This window comes from Arachis ipaensis, chromosome B5, assembly GCF_059453495.1.
Source record: "Arachis ipaensis isolate K30076 ecotype BB chromosome B5, ASM5945349v1, whole genome shotgun sequence".
Taxonomy (NCBI): Eukaryota; Viridiplantae; Streptophyta; class Magnoliopsida; order Fabales; family Fabaceae; genus Arachis; species Arachis ipaensis.
In genome coordinates, this window is record NC_142440.1 from 24163163 (window position 1) to 24174173 (window position 11011).

The following is an 11011-nucleotide window of genomic DNA, read 5'->3' on the forward strand; positions in this document are numbered from 1 at the left end:
GCTGTGTAATGCGCCTGCAACCTTCCAGAGATGCATGCTCTCTATTTTCTCTGATATGGTGGAAAATTTTCTGGAAGTCTTCATGGATGACTTCTCAGTATATGGAGACTCATTCAACTCCTGTCTTGATCACCTGAAACTAGTTCTAAAAAGATGCCAAGAGACTAACCTGGTTTTAAACTGGGAAAAATGTCACTTTATGGTGACTGAAGGGATTGTCCTTGGGCATAAAATTTCAAACAAGGGAATAGAGGTGGATCAAGCAAAAATAGAGGTAATTGAAAAATTACCACCACCTGCCAATGTTAAGGCAATCAGAAGCTTTCTGGGGCATGCAGGATTCTATAGGAGGTTTATAAAGAATTTTTCAAAAATCACAAAACCTCTGAGCAATCTGCTAGCTGCTGACACACCATTTGGGTTTGACACAGAGTGTCTGCAGGCGTTTGAAACGCTGAAAGCCAAGCTGGTCACAGCACCAGTTATTTCTGCACCAGACTGGACATTACCATTTGAGCTAATGTGTGATGCCAGTGATCACGCCATTGGTGCAGTACTGGGGCAGAGGCATGACAAGCTTCTGCATGTCATTTATTATGCTAGCCACGTTTTAAATGATGCCCAGAAAAATTACATAACCACAGAAAAAGAATTGCTTGCAGTGGTTTATGCCATTGAAAAGTTTATATCATACTTGGTAGGATCAAAGGTGATTGTGTATACACCATGCTGCTCTTAAATATCTACTCACAAAGCAGGATTCAAAACCCAGGCTCATAAGATGGGTGTTGCTTCTGCAAGAGTTTGATATAGAAATAAGAGACAGAAAAGGGACAGAGAACCAAGTGGCTGATCATCTATCCCGGATAGAGCCAATAGAAGGGACGTCATTCCCCTCTCTTGAAATCTCTGAGACCTTTTCGGATGAGCATTTGTTTGCCATTTAGGAAACACCATGGTTTGCAGACATTGCAAACTACAAAGCTGCAAGGTTCATTCCCAAGGAGTACAGCAGGCAACAAAAGAAAAAATTAATTACTGATGCAAAGTACTACTTGTGGGATGAACCCTATCTCTTTAAGAGATGTGCAGATGGCATAATCCGTAGGTGTGTGCCTAAAGAAGAATCACAAAGGATCTTATGGCATTGCCATGGGTCACAATATGGAGGTCATTTCGGAAGTGAGCGAACAGCCACCAAGGTCCTCCAATGTGGCTTCTACTGGCCTACACTCTACAGAGATTCCCGAGAGTTTGTACATAACTGTGACAGTTGCCAGAGAGCTGGTAATTTGCCTCACAGTTATGCCATGCCTCAACAAGGAATCTTGGAGATTGAGTTGTTTGATGTATGGGGTATTGATTTCATGGGGCCTTTCCCACCATCATACTCAAACACTTATATTCTGGTGGCAGTTGACTATGTATCAAAATGGGTTGAGGCCATTGCCACACCCACCAATGATACTAAAACAGTGCTGAAATTCCTCCAGAAACATATATTCAGCAGGTTTGGTGTCCCCAGAGTACTAATCAGTGATGGGGGCACTCACTTCTGCAACAAACAGCTTTACTCTGCCATGGTCCGGTATGGTATTCGCCACAAGGTGGCGACTCCATATCATCCACAGACAAATGAGCAAGCTGAAGTCTCTAACAGAGAACTAAAAAGAATCTTGGAACGGACTGTAAGTACCCGTAGAAAGGATTGGGCACGAAGCTTGGATGATGCTCTGTGGGCTTACAGAACAGCATTCAAGACTCCTATAGGGACCTCTCCATACCAACTTGTGTATGGTAAGGCATGCCACCTGCCCGTGGAACTGGAACATAAAGCCTACTGGGCAACCAGATTCCTAAACTTTGATGCCAAATTAGCTGGAGAAAAAAGATTGCTCCAGCTAAATGAGCTAGAGGAATTCAGATTCACTACTTTCGAAAATGCCAAGCTTTATAAAGAAAAATAAAAAAAAGTGGCATGACAGAAAGCTGTCATCTAGAATCTTTAAACCAGGACAAAAGGTTCTGTTGTTTAACTCTAGGCTCAGGCTATTCCCCGGGAAACTGAAGTCCCGGAGGAGGGGACCATATGTGATTACAAGTGTATCACCATATGGTTATGTGGAGCTTCAAGAAATTGATTCTGACAAGAAGTTCATTGTTAATGGACAGAGAATCAAGCACTATCTTGAAGGCAATGTTGAGCAAGAGTGCTCAAGGCTGAAGCTAGATTAAAAGCTCAGCAAGGTCCAGCTAAAGACAATAAAGAAGCGCTTGTTGGGAGGCAACCCAGCCATGGGGCATCACTTCCTCTAAGCATTTTGCCCTATTCTTGATTTTATTTGTTTATATAAAGTTCACTGATACTAAGGTAAAGAGTCAATTGTATAAGTTCACAGGGTTACAGAAGGATTCTGCACACAAAACAGAGAAAAAGAGCTCACTGGCAAGAAAACGCCAGTAATAGTCTGTTTTGGGCGTTGAACGCCAATAAGGATAGCCATCTGGGCGTTAAACACCAGAAAGAAGCATCTTCTGGGCGTTGAACGCCAGAAAGAAGCTCCTTCTGGGCGTTTAACACCAGATTTACAGCATCCTGGGCGTTCAGAAAAACGCCCAGTGACAAAGGAGTTCCTGGCGTTCAATGCCAGAAAGAAGCAACAGCTGGGCGTTGAACGCCCAGGAGAAGCAGCAGTTGGGCGTTGAACGCCCAAAACATGCAGCGTTTGGGTGTTCAAACGCCAGGATGGTGGGGAGGAGGTGAATTCGTTTTTTCTTCATATTTTTCATTTTAATCTTAATTTTCATGTTTCAATTCATGATTTCTTGCATAAACATGTTACAAACCCTGATTTCTAAAATCCCTAATTTCTAAAAACCCTTCTTTAAAAATATTAAATGTATCTTAATCCATAAGCACAAATCCTTTTTTTCAATCCAATTCAACTCTTTTTCAAAATTTTCAAAATAAATCTATCTCTTTTCATTCAAAAATCTTTTCAACTAATCAATATCTTTTTCAAATCTCCATATTATCTTTTTCAAAAATCCTATTTTATCTTTTTTAAATATCTTTCATATCTTTTCAATTTTAAATTATATCTTTTCTTATCATACTTATTTTTTTTTTAAATCATATCTTCTATCTTATCCTTCTCCCTATTTTCGAAACCCCCCCCTCCCTTTTAAAAACCCATTCGGCCTCCTTCCTCTCATCCACCATCCTACACTAGCTCTCCTTCTATCCCTCTCCTTTCTTTTCTTTTGTTTGAGGACAAGCAAACCTCTAAGTTTGGTGTGTTTATCCTTGATCACTAAACCATACCCACTAAGATCATGGCTCCTAAAGGAAAACAACCCACTCCAAGAGGCAAGAAAGAGAGTGTTCCAAAACCACTCTGGAATCAAGGGAAGTTCTTAACTAAAGAACATTCAGACCATTATTACAAAATAATGGGTCTAAGATCAGTGATCCCGGAAGTTAGATTCGATCTGAAAGAAGATGAATATCCGGAGATCTAGGAGCAAATTCGAATCAGGAACTGGGAGATCCTAGCTAATCCTGAAACGAAAGTGGGAAGGAATATGGTCCATGAGTTCTATGCTAATATGTGGCAAACAGACAAGCAAAGACTATCTGGATCTGCTCTCTATGACTATCGGACCTTGGTCAGAGGATTGTTCATACCCACCTTGACAAGATCAGGGAGATCTTAAAGCTACCTCAGCTGAAAGATGATCCAGACTCCTTCAATAGGAGAATAATGAGAACAGACAAGGGCCTGGATAAGATTCTAGAGGATATATGTATCCCTGGAGCCAGGTGGACCACCAGCACGAAGGGTGTCCCAAATCAACTCAAAAGAGAAGATCTCAAACCAGTCGCCAGAGGATGGCTGGACTTCATTGGGCATTCTCTACTGCCCACTAGCAACCGTTCTGACGTCACTATTAGAAGAGCAGTGATGATCCATTGCATCATGATGGGAAAAGAAGTGGAAGTTCATCAACTGATTTCAACTGAATTTTACAAAATTGCAAACAAAAATTTCAAAGATGCCAGGTTGGCTTATCCAAGCTTGATTTCTATGCTCTGCAAGGACGCTGGAGTAAGGATGGGAATAACTGAGTATATCTCAGTTGAGCGGCCAATCACCAAAGCATCAATGAAAAAACAACAAGCACAGGATGACCCCATCAAGAAGAGAACACAGAAAATTCTCCCAGAAATCCCTCAATCTGAATACTAGGAGTATCTTGAAACATCTATTACCAAGATGCAAGAAGCTATGGAACAAATACAGAAAGAACAGAAGGAACAAAGTAGCATTCTTTGCTATTTGCTTAAAGAACAGAAGGAGCAAGGGCGTGATTTAAGGGAATTGAAGCGCCAGAAATTATCTCTTGAAGGACCAAGCACCCCGCAGATTAGAGGAACATCCACTTCCCAGAACAAAGGTTGTTAAATTCCAATCTTAGCCTTAACTCTGTGATAACTGTTTTTATTTTAGTTTTACCTTAGGAGTCATATAGTAGTAATTAGTATCTATATTTTTTATTTTATCCCCAATTAAGCTATAATTTAATTTTATCATCATCATTAAACATGAATAAAATAGACAAATTTCTTTAGAATAAGAGGCAATATTTTTCGAGTTTTTAATAAGATAAATTCTAATTATTTACATGTGGTGGCAATGCTTTCTGTCTTCTGAATGAATGCTTGAACAGTGCATATGTCTTTTGAATTTGATGTTTAAGACTGTTAAATATGTTGGCTCTTGAAAGAATGATGAACATGAGACATGTTATTGATAATCTGAAAAATCATAAAAATGATTCTTGAAGCAAGAAAAAGCAGTGAATACAAAAGCTTGCAGAAAAAAAAATAGAGAAAGAAAAAGAAAAAGCAAGCAGAAAAAGTCAAAGCTCTTAAAACCAAAAGGCAAGAGCAAAAAGCCAATAGCCCTTAAAACCAAAAGGCAAGGGTAATAAAAAGGACCCCAAGGCTTTGAGCATTAGTGGATAGGAGGGCCTAAAGGAATAAAATCCTGGCCTAAGCGGCTAAACCAAGCTGTCCCTAACCATGTGCTTGTGGCGTGAAGGTGTCAAGTGAAAACTTGAGACTGAGCGGTTAAAGTCAAGGTCCAAAGCAAAAAAAAGAGTGTGCTTAAGAACCCTGGACACCTCTAATTGGGGACTTTAGCAAAGCTGAGTCACAATCTGAAAAGGTTCACCCAATTATGTGTCTGTGGCATTTATGTATCCGGTGGTAATACTGGAAAACAAAGTGCTTAGGGCCACGGCCAAGACTCATGAAGTAGCTGTGTTCAAGAATCAACATACTGAACTAGGAGAATCAATATCACTATCTGAATTCTGAGTTCCTATAGATGCCAATCACTCTGAGCTTCAATGGATAAAGTGAGATGCCAAAACTGTTCAGAAGCAAAAAGCTACTAGTCCCGCTCATCTAATTAGAATCTGAGCTTCACTCAAAAACTCTGAAATATTATTGCTTCTTAAATTATTTGTATTCTATTTTATTTATCTAGTTGCTTAAGGACAAGCAACAGTTTAAGTTTGGTGTTGTGATGAGCGGATATTTTATACGCTTTTTGGGGTTAATTTCATATAGTTTTTAGTGTGTTTTAGTTAGTTTTTAGTTTATTTTCAGTAGTTTCTAGGCAAAATTCATATTTCTGGACTTTACTATGAGTTTTTGTGTTTTTCTATAATTTCATGTATTTTCTGGCTGAAATTGAGGGAGCTGAGCAAAAATTTGATCCAGGCTGAAAAAGGACTGCTGATGTTGTTGGATTCTGACCTCTCTGCACTCGGAATGGAATTTCTGGAGCTACAGAAGTCCAAATGGCACGCTTCCAATTGCGTTGGAAAGTAGACATCCAGGGCTTTCCAGCAATATATATACTAGTCTATACTTTTCTCAAGGATAGATGATGTAAACTGGCGTTCAACGCCAGTTCCATGTTGCAGTTTGGCGTCCAGCGCCAGAAACAAGTTACAAGTTGGAGTTCAACGCCAGAAACAGGTTACAACCTGGCGTTGAACGCCCAAAACAGCCCATGCACGTGAGAAGCTTAAGTCTCAGCCCCAGCACACACCAAGTGGGCCCCAGAAGTGGCTTTCTGCACCATCTATCATAGTTTACTCATTTTCTGTAAACCTAGGTTACTAGTTTAGTATTTAAACAACTTTTAGAGATTTATTTTGTATCTCATGACATTTTAGATCTGAACTTTGTACCTTTTGATGGCATGAGTCTCTAAACTCCATTGTTGGGGGTGAGGAGCTCTACTGTGTCTCGATGAATTAATGCAAGTATTTCTGTTTTCCATTCAAACATGCGTGTTCCTATCTAAGATATCCATTCGCACTTCAATATGAATGTGATGAACGTGACAATCATCATCATTCCTCCACGAACACGTCCTTGACAACCACTTACGTTCCACCATAGAATGAATGAATATCTCTTAATCATGGACTCCATGCATAGCCAAGGGTGAACATAGTCATGAGGTGTGTCATGTCTCTTCCTAATGGCAGCAAATGCATGTAAGCAGGGCATGCCTAAGGTAATGCAGCGAATGTGAGTAATATAACCAGAATAACAGTAAATGGAATTCAACTCAAAATATCAAAGATACTGAACCAAGTATTGTACAGGACTGACCAGTCAGTTGCCATCGATTGCATGAGCAACTGTGCCTAATGAGGTCGACATCCACCTTAGTTCCTTTCCGAGAAACCTCAAACCTCTTTCGTTCATTGTCACCAACCCATTCAGCCGTCCACTTGGTGCTTAGGTTTAACAGCTTCTCCATCCTATTTTCCTGAACTGGTGCTAGCCTCCCTGAGTGATTCTCCAAGACTTTTATTGTATGACAAGTGAACCAAGTAAGGGCACTCCTTATCCCCACACCCCACTCTCACTCTCTCTTTGTCATTTTTTATCCATTTCACTTCCCGACCCTCAGCAATGAAAGAATCTTTAACTACCTCCTTGAACCTGTCTACAGTGGCAAACCTAGTTCCTAGCTCAAATCTGCCCTCATCATGAGCATACTCATCATTAAACTCTGGAAACTTTTCACCTCTGCCTTCATCATCAGATGATATGGGAGTATGTAAGTCTTCAGACTCATACTCAAACATTATCTCCTCCACCTCCGTTGGGAGCTCACTGACATAAAACCTACCCCCGACTGCATAATCCGGCTGGACATCAGGTCCTTGATCCCCTGCTTCACCACGTGCATCAGTCCCATTCCCACTTCCTTCCCCTCTTTCATTAACCCTTGTGCAAAATTGTCTTTTCTTCTTCCCTTGCTTCTTTGGTGTAACTACCTTCTTCCTTGGAGTAATTACCTTCTTCCTCGAAGTGACTACCTTCTTGAGGAAATGGATCCTCTCCAGTTTTTTCAACACTTGACAAAATACAGTGCAATCTCTCACCTTTGATTTTAATAGTGGGACCAGAAATAAATAAGAAAGAGAATGTGGTGAATGGTTAGATTAAACACTGCACATCATCCAGTTTTTTATTCACTGGAGAGGATCCACTCCCCCTTCTTGATCGGCGTAACGACCTTCTTCTTACCCTTGACACCTCTTTTCCTCTTCCCAGCAGTGACCCCACCATTGCTGTCACTCTCACTGCTATCACTCTCAATTCCAGCCGGTGGAGGTTTGTACAAGACGTCCTCTGTGCTCTCGTACCCGTCATCAGATGAAGAGGAAGAATTCAGTTCCTCTACAGTTTCATCCACCTCCCCTGCAGTATCTCTGTTCTGGGCAGCATCCTCAACAACCTCCGGCTCGTCGACAGGATGGTCAAAGTATATATGGAACTCACCTCGCCCTGGGTGCTTCATTAGGTTCTCTCGCATTGCGTTGATCCCTGCATCCCCAGTCAATATGTTCATCCCGGATTCAAATTCAGTGCTTGATGGATCATACCAGTATACTGCCTTGTATGACTGGTAGTCCAAACCCTTAAATAGTGTCACTAGATCTCCGAAATTAACAAAGTCTAGGTCCATCTCAAGGAACCTCTCCTCCTTTCCATTCTGATAAACCATTTTTCCACCAACTCCTCTTACGAAGTTCCCTCCATGATGAAAGACCGGAACCACAAACACGTCAACCATCTGAAATTAACCAGTGCAGAACTAGGATTAAAAAAGAAAACAACACAACATATGAAAGAAACTACATTTCCCGAACACAATCCCTCCCCCTAATCCTACACAGGACGCCTTACACCCCTTTTTCACTTTCTTTCTTACACTGTAAACATGCAAACACATTGCATTCCTAGCTAAGCATCACAATCTTACCTTGTGCCGAAGACAGCAGCCACAACCTCAGACGAAGCTTCTCCTCAGCCTCTGCCACCAGCTATCACCCATGGCCTTTTACTCTTCTACGTGTTGTATTTTTTGGAGGGAGAAACATAGACGAAGGAGTTTGATCGTCTTTGGGTTAGGGTTTTCTGTAATTCTCTCACTCAACTATGGGTCTTCTGGGTATTGCATATGGGGATTCAACTGTGTTTCGAGAGGAGGAGACGAAACGGCGTCGTTTTCGTCTCCAGGGACTTATATGTCTTCTAACTTTTTGCCCCATGCCACCTGGCCTCCGTTACGTGCCACCTCAGCCTTTTCCGTCCAGTGCAAACGGCTGAAATCAACGGAGGGACATAAATGTCCACGTTTTTCAACGGTCAGGAGTTTTAATGTATTTTCCATTGCTTGAGGACGAAAATATCCGTAAAAAAAAGGTCAGGGACTAAAATGTCCTTTACTCTTATATTAATTAATGAAATTGCAGCTTAACATACATTGTGTCTCCACGTCGAAGAAAGCGTTAGTAATAATAATATCCATGTATTATGTAATCTGGCGAGAGTAAATTAGAAAATGAAGTTAGGAGTAGTGAAGTACTGTGCTGGTGGAGTTTCAAGTTTGAGAAGAGGGTTGGGATCTGTACCACTATACCCCTTCCCCCATTTGATATATAGTTGCTTTCAACATGAAATTGATGGGGCCGGTGGAATTAATCAATTAACTATAGTTTTGATACCAAATGCCAAATAAGGAGGATCCCAAATTTAATGTAAGTGTGTACCTATAACTCACTTCAAGTGCTTTCATCTTCGTAAGTTTAGAAATATATCAATTTTACTTTCTATATAATAATAATAATAATAATAATAATAATAATAATAATAATAATAAATGAACATTTTTTCTTAAAAAAATGTATAGATTTTAAGATTTGTAAAAGGTAACGTATGCATTAATTTTGTTTAAACTAGCTTAATCAATATATATTTAATTTATTTTGTTTTTTTTTTTTTTTACTTTTTTTCTTCTTATTCTCACGTGTCCAAAATAAAAGGGAGACAAAAACAAACGATCTCCACATGGTTCTAGTGCACACGTGCGTAGTTACCTACTTACCTTCTTATCACATTTGACGGCTCAAATTAATCAGCATTATTTAAATTAGCTAAGGAACATATATGATTTTTTTTCTTTTTTCTTTTTTTTTTTACTGTGTTTCTAGTTATATAAAATTAATTTGTCTGGACATTTAAAAATGAGAACACTTAGAAATATAAATTATTAGTAATATAAAGTATTATTAGAACATTTTAAAAAAGAATTCCCCATTACAAATCTTAACAAATGAAAACTTAACTCACCGAATAAATTAAATAACGTAATTGCCAATACAACACTTGATTGGTAACGAAAATAGAAAGTTAAATCCAGTGGCAGAACTTAGACAGATAGAAATTTTGAGGGAAAAAAATTTTAACACAAAAATTATATAATAATATTTATGTTAAATAAAATTTATAAATATAAATATTTTTGAAATATGACATTAGTATATTGATAAATGAATAATTTTATAAATAAAAATTATAGAATATCTTAAAATGATACTCTTTAAATCTTAAGTGGTTTGATATTTTTTAATAATTAAAATACAAATTTATTTTTAAATTTTTTTTATTAATATAGATAACCAAATTAAATGACTATTTAATGTATTTAGGCTCAAGAATTTGATTATGGAGGTATTATTGGTGTTTTAGTTAGAAATGAGTGTAGTGAGTGTATTTACAGCTTGGTGGACGTATCAGAACGAAGCCTTAACACGCAGGGGGCGTGTTATATGCAGCGTGTGGGGGGGCGTGGAAGACACGTGGCATAGTCTGCTTGGTTGGGTGGAGTTACAGGACGTGGGGTATGTGTTCAGTCAGCACACAGGGGGCGTGTTGACACGTGGTTAAGTCTGGTTGGGTGGAGCTGCAGCACGTGGGGGTGTGCTGAGTCAACACGCAGGGGGCGTGTTGACACGTGGCGAAGTCTGGTTGGTTGGAGCTGAAGCACGTAAGGTGCGTGTTGAGTGCTCCCCTCTATATAAGGCAAAGCTCGGTACCATTTTCATTGAGAAAGAGTGTTCTTTGAGTGTTCTTTGGAGGGTCATGGAGGATACCGCAAACTTGGTAGCGTATCGCAACAGTGAGATTATATGGAATACTCATGAGGGAGTGGGGTTTGTGTGTCAGAATCCGTTTTCGTTTGTGGTTCCATGCACCATGACGTTAATGGAGTTTCAGAACGGTCTCTATAAAAGCATGGAGAATGGTATATTGAGGAGAGTAAGCAGTATCCTGTACTGGAATCTGGTTGTAGTTTTTGGTGGTCTAATACAGTTTGATATCATGCCGATCATTGATGAAGCGAATATGCAGATATGTTCCAAATTCACTGGCAGACTCAGATGCGACAGCCACAGATTGAGCTGTATGTTGAATTTGAAAACGTAGAGACAGATGAGATTCAAAATGATTTAGATATAGAGGATGATAGAGCTGCAGTGTACGAAAGAATGAATAGTGATAGCGAAGAGGACTTCGAAGCCACTTATGAAGCCAGCGACGAAGACGAGGATGGTGATGTGGGAGTTG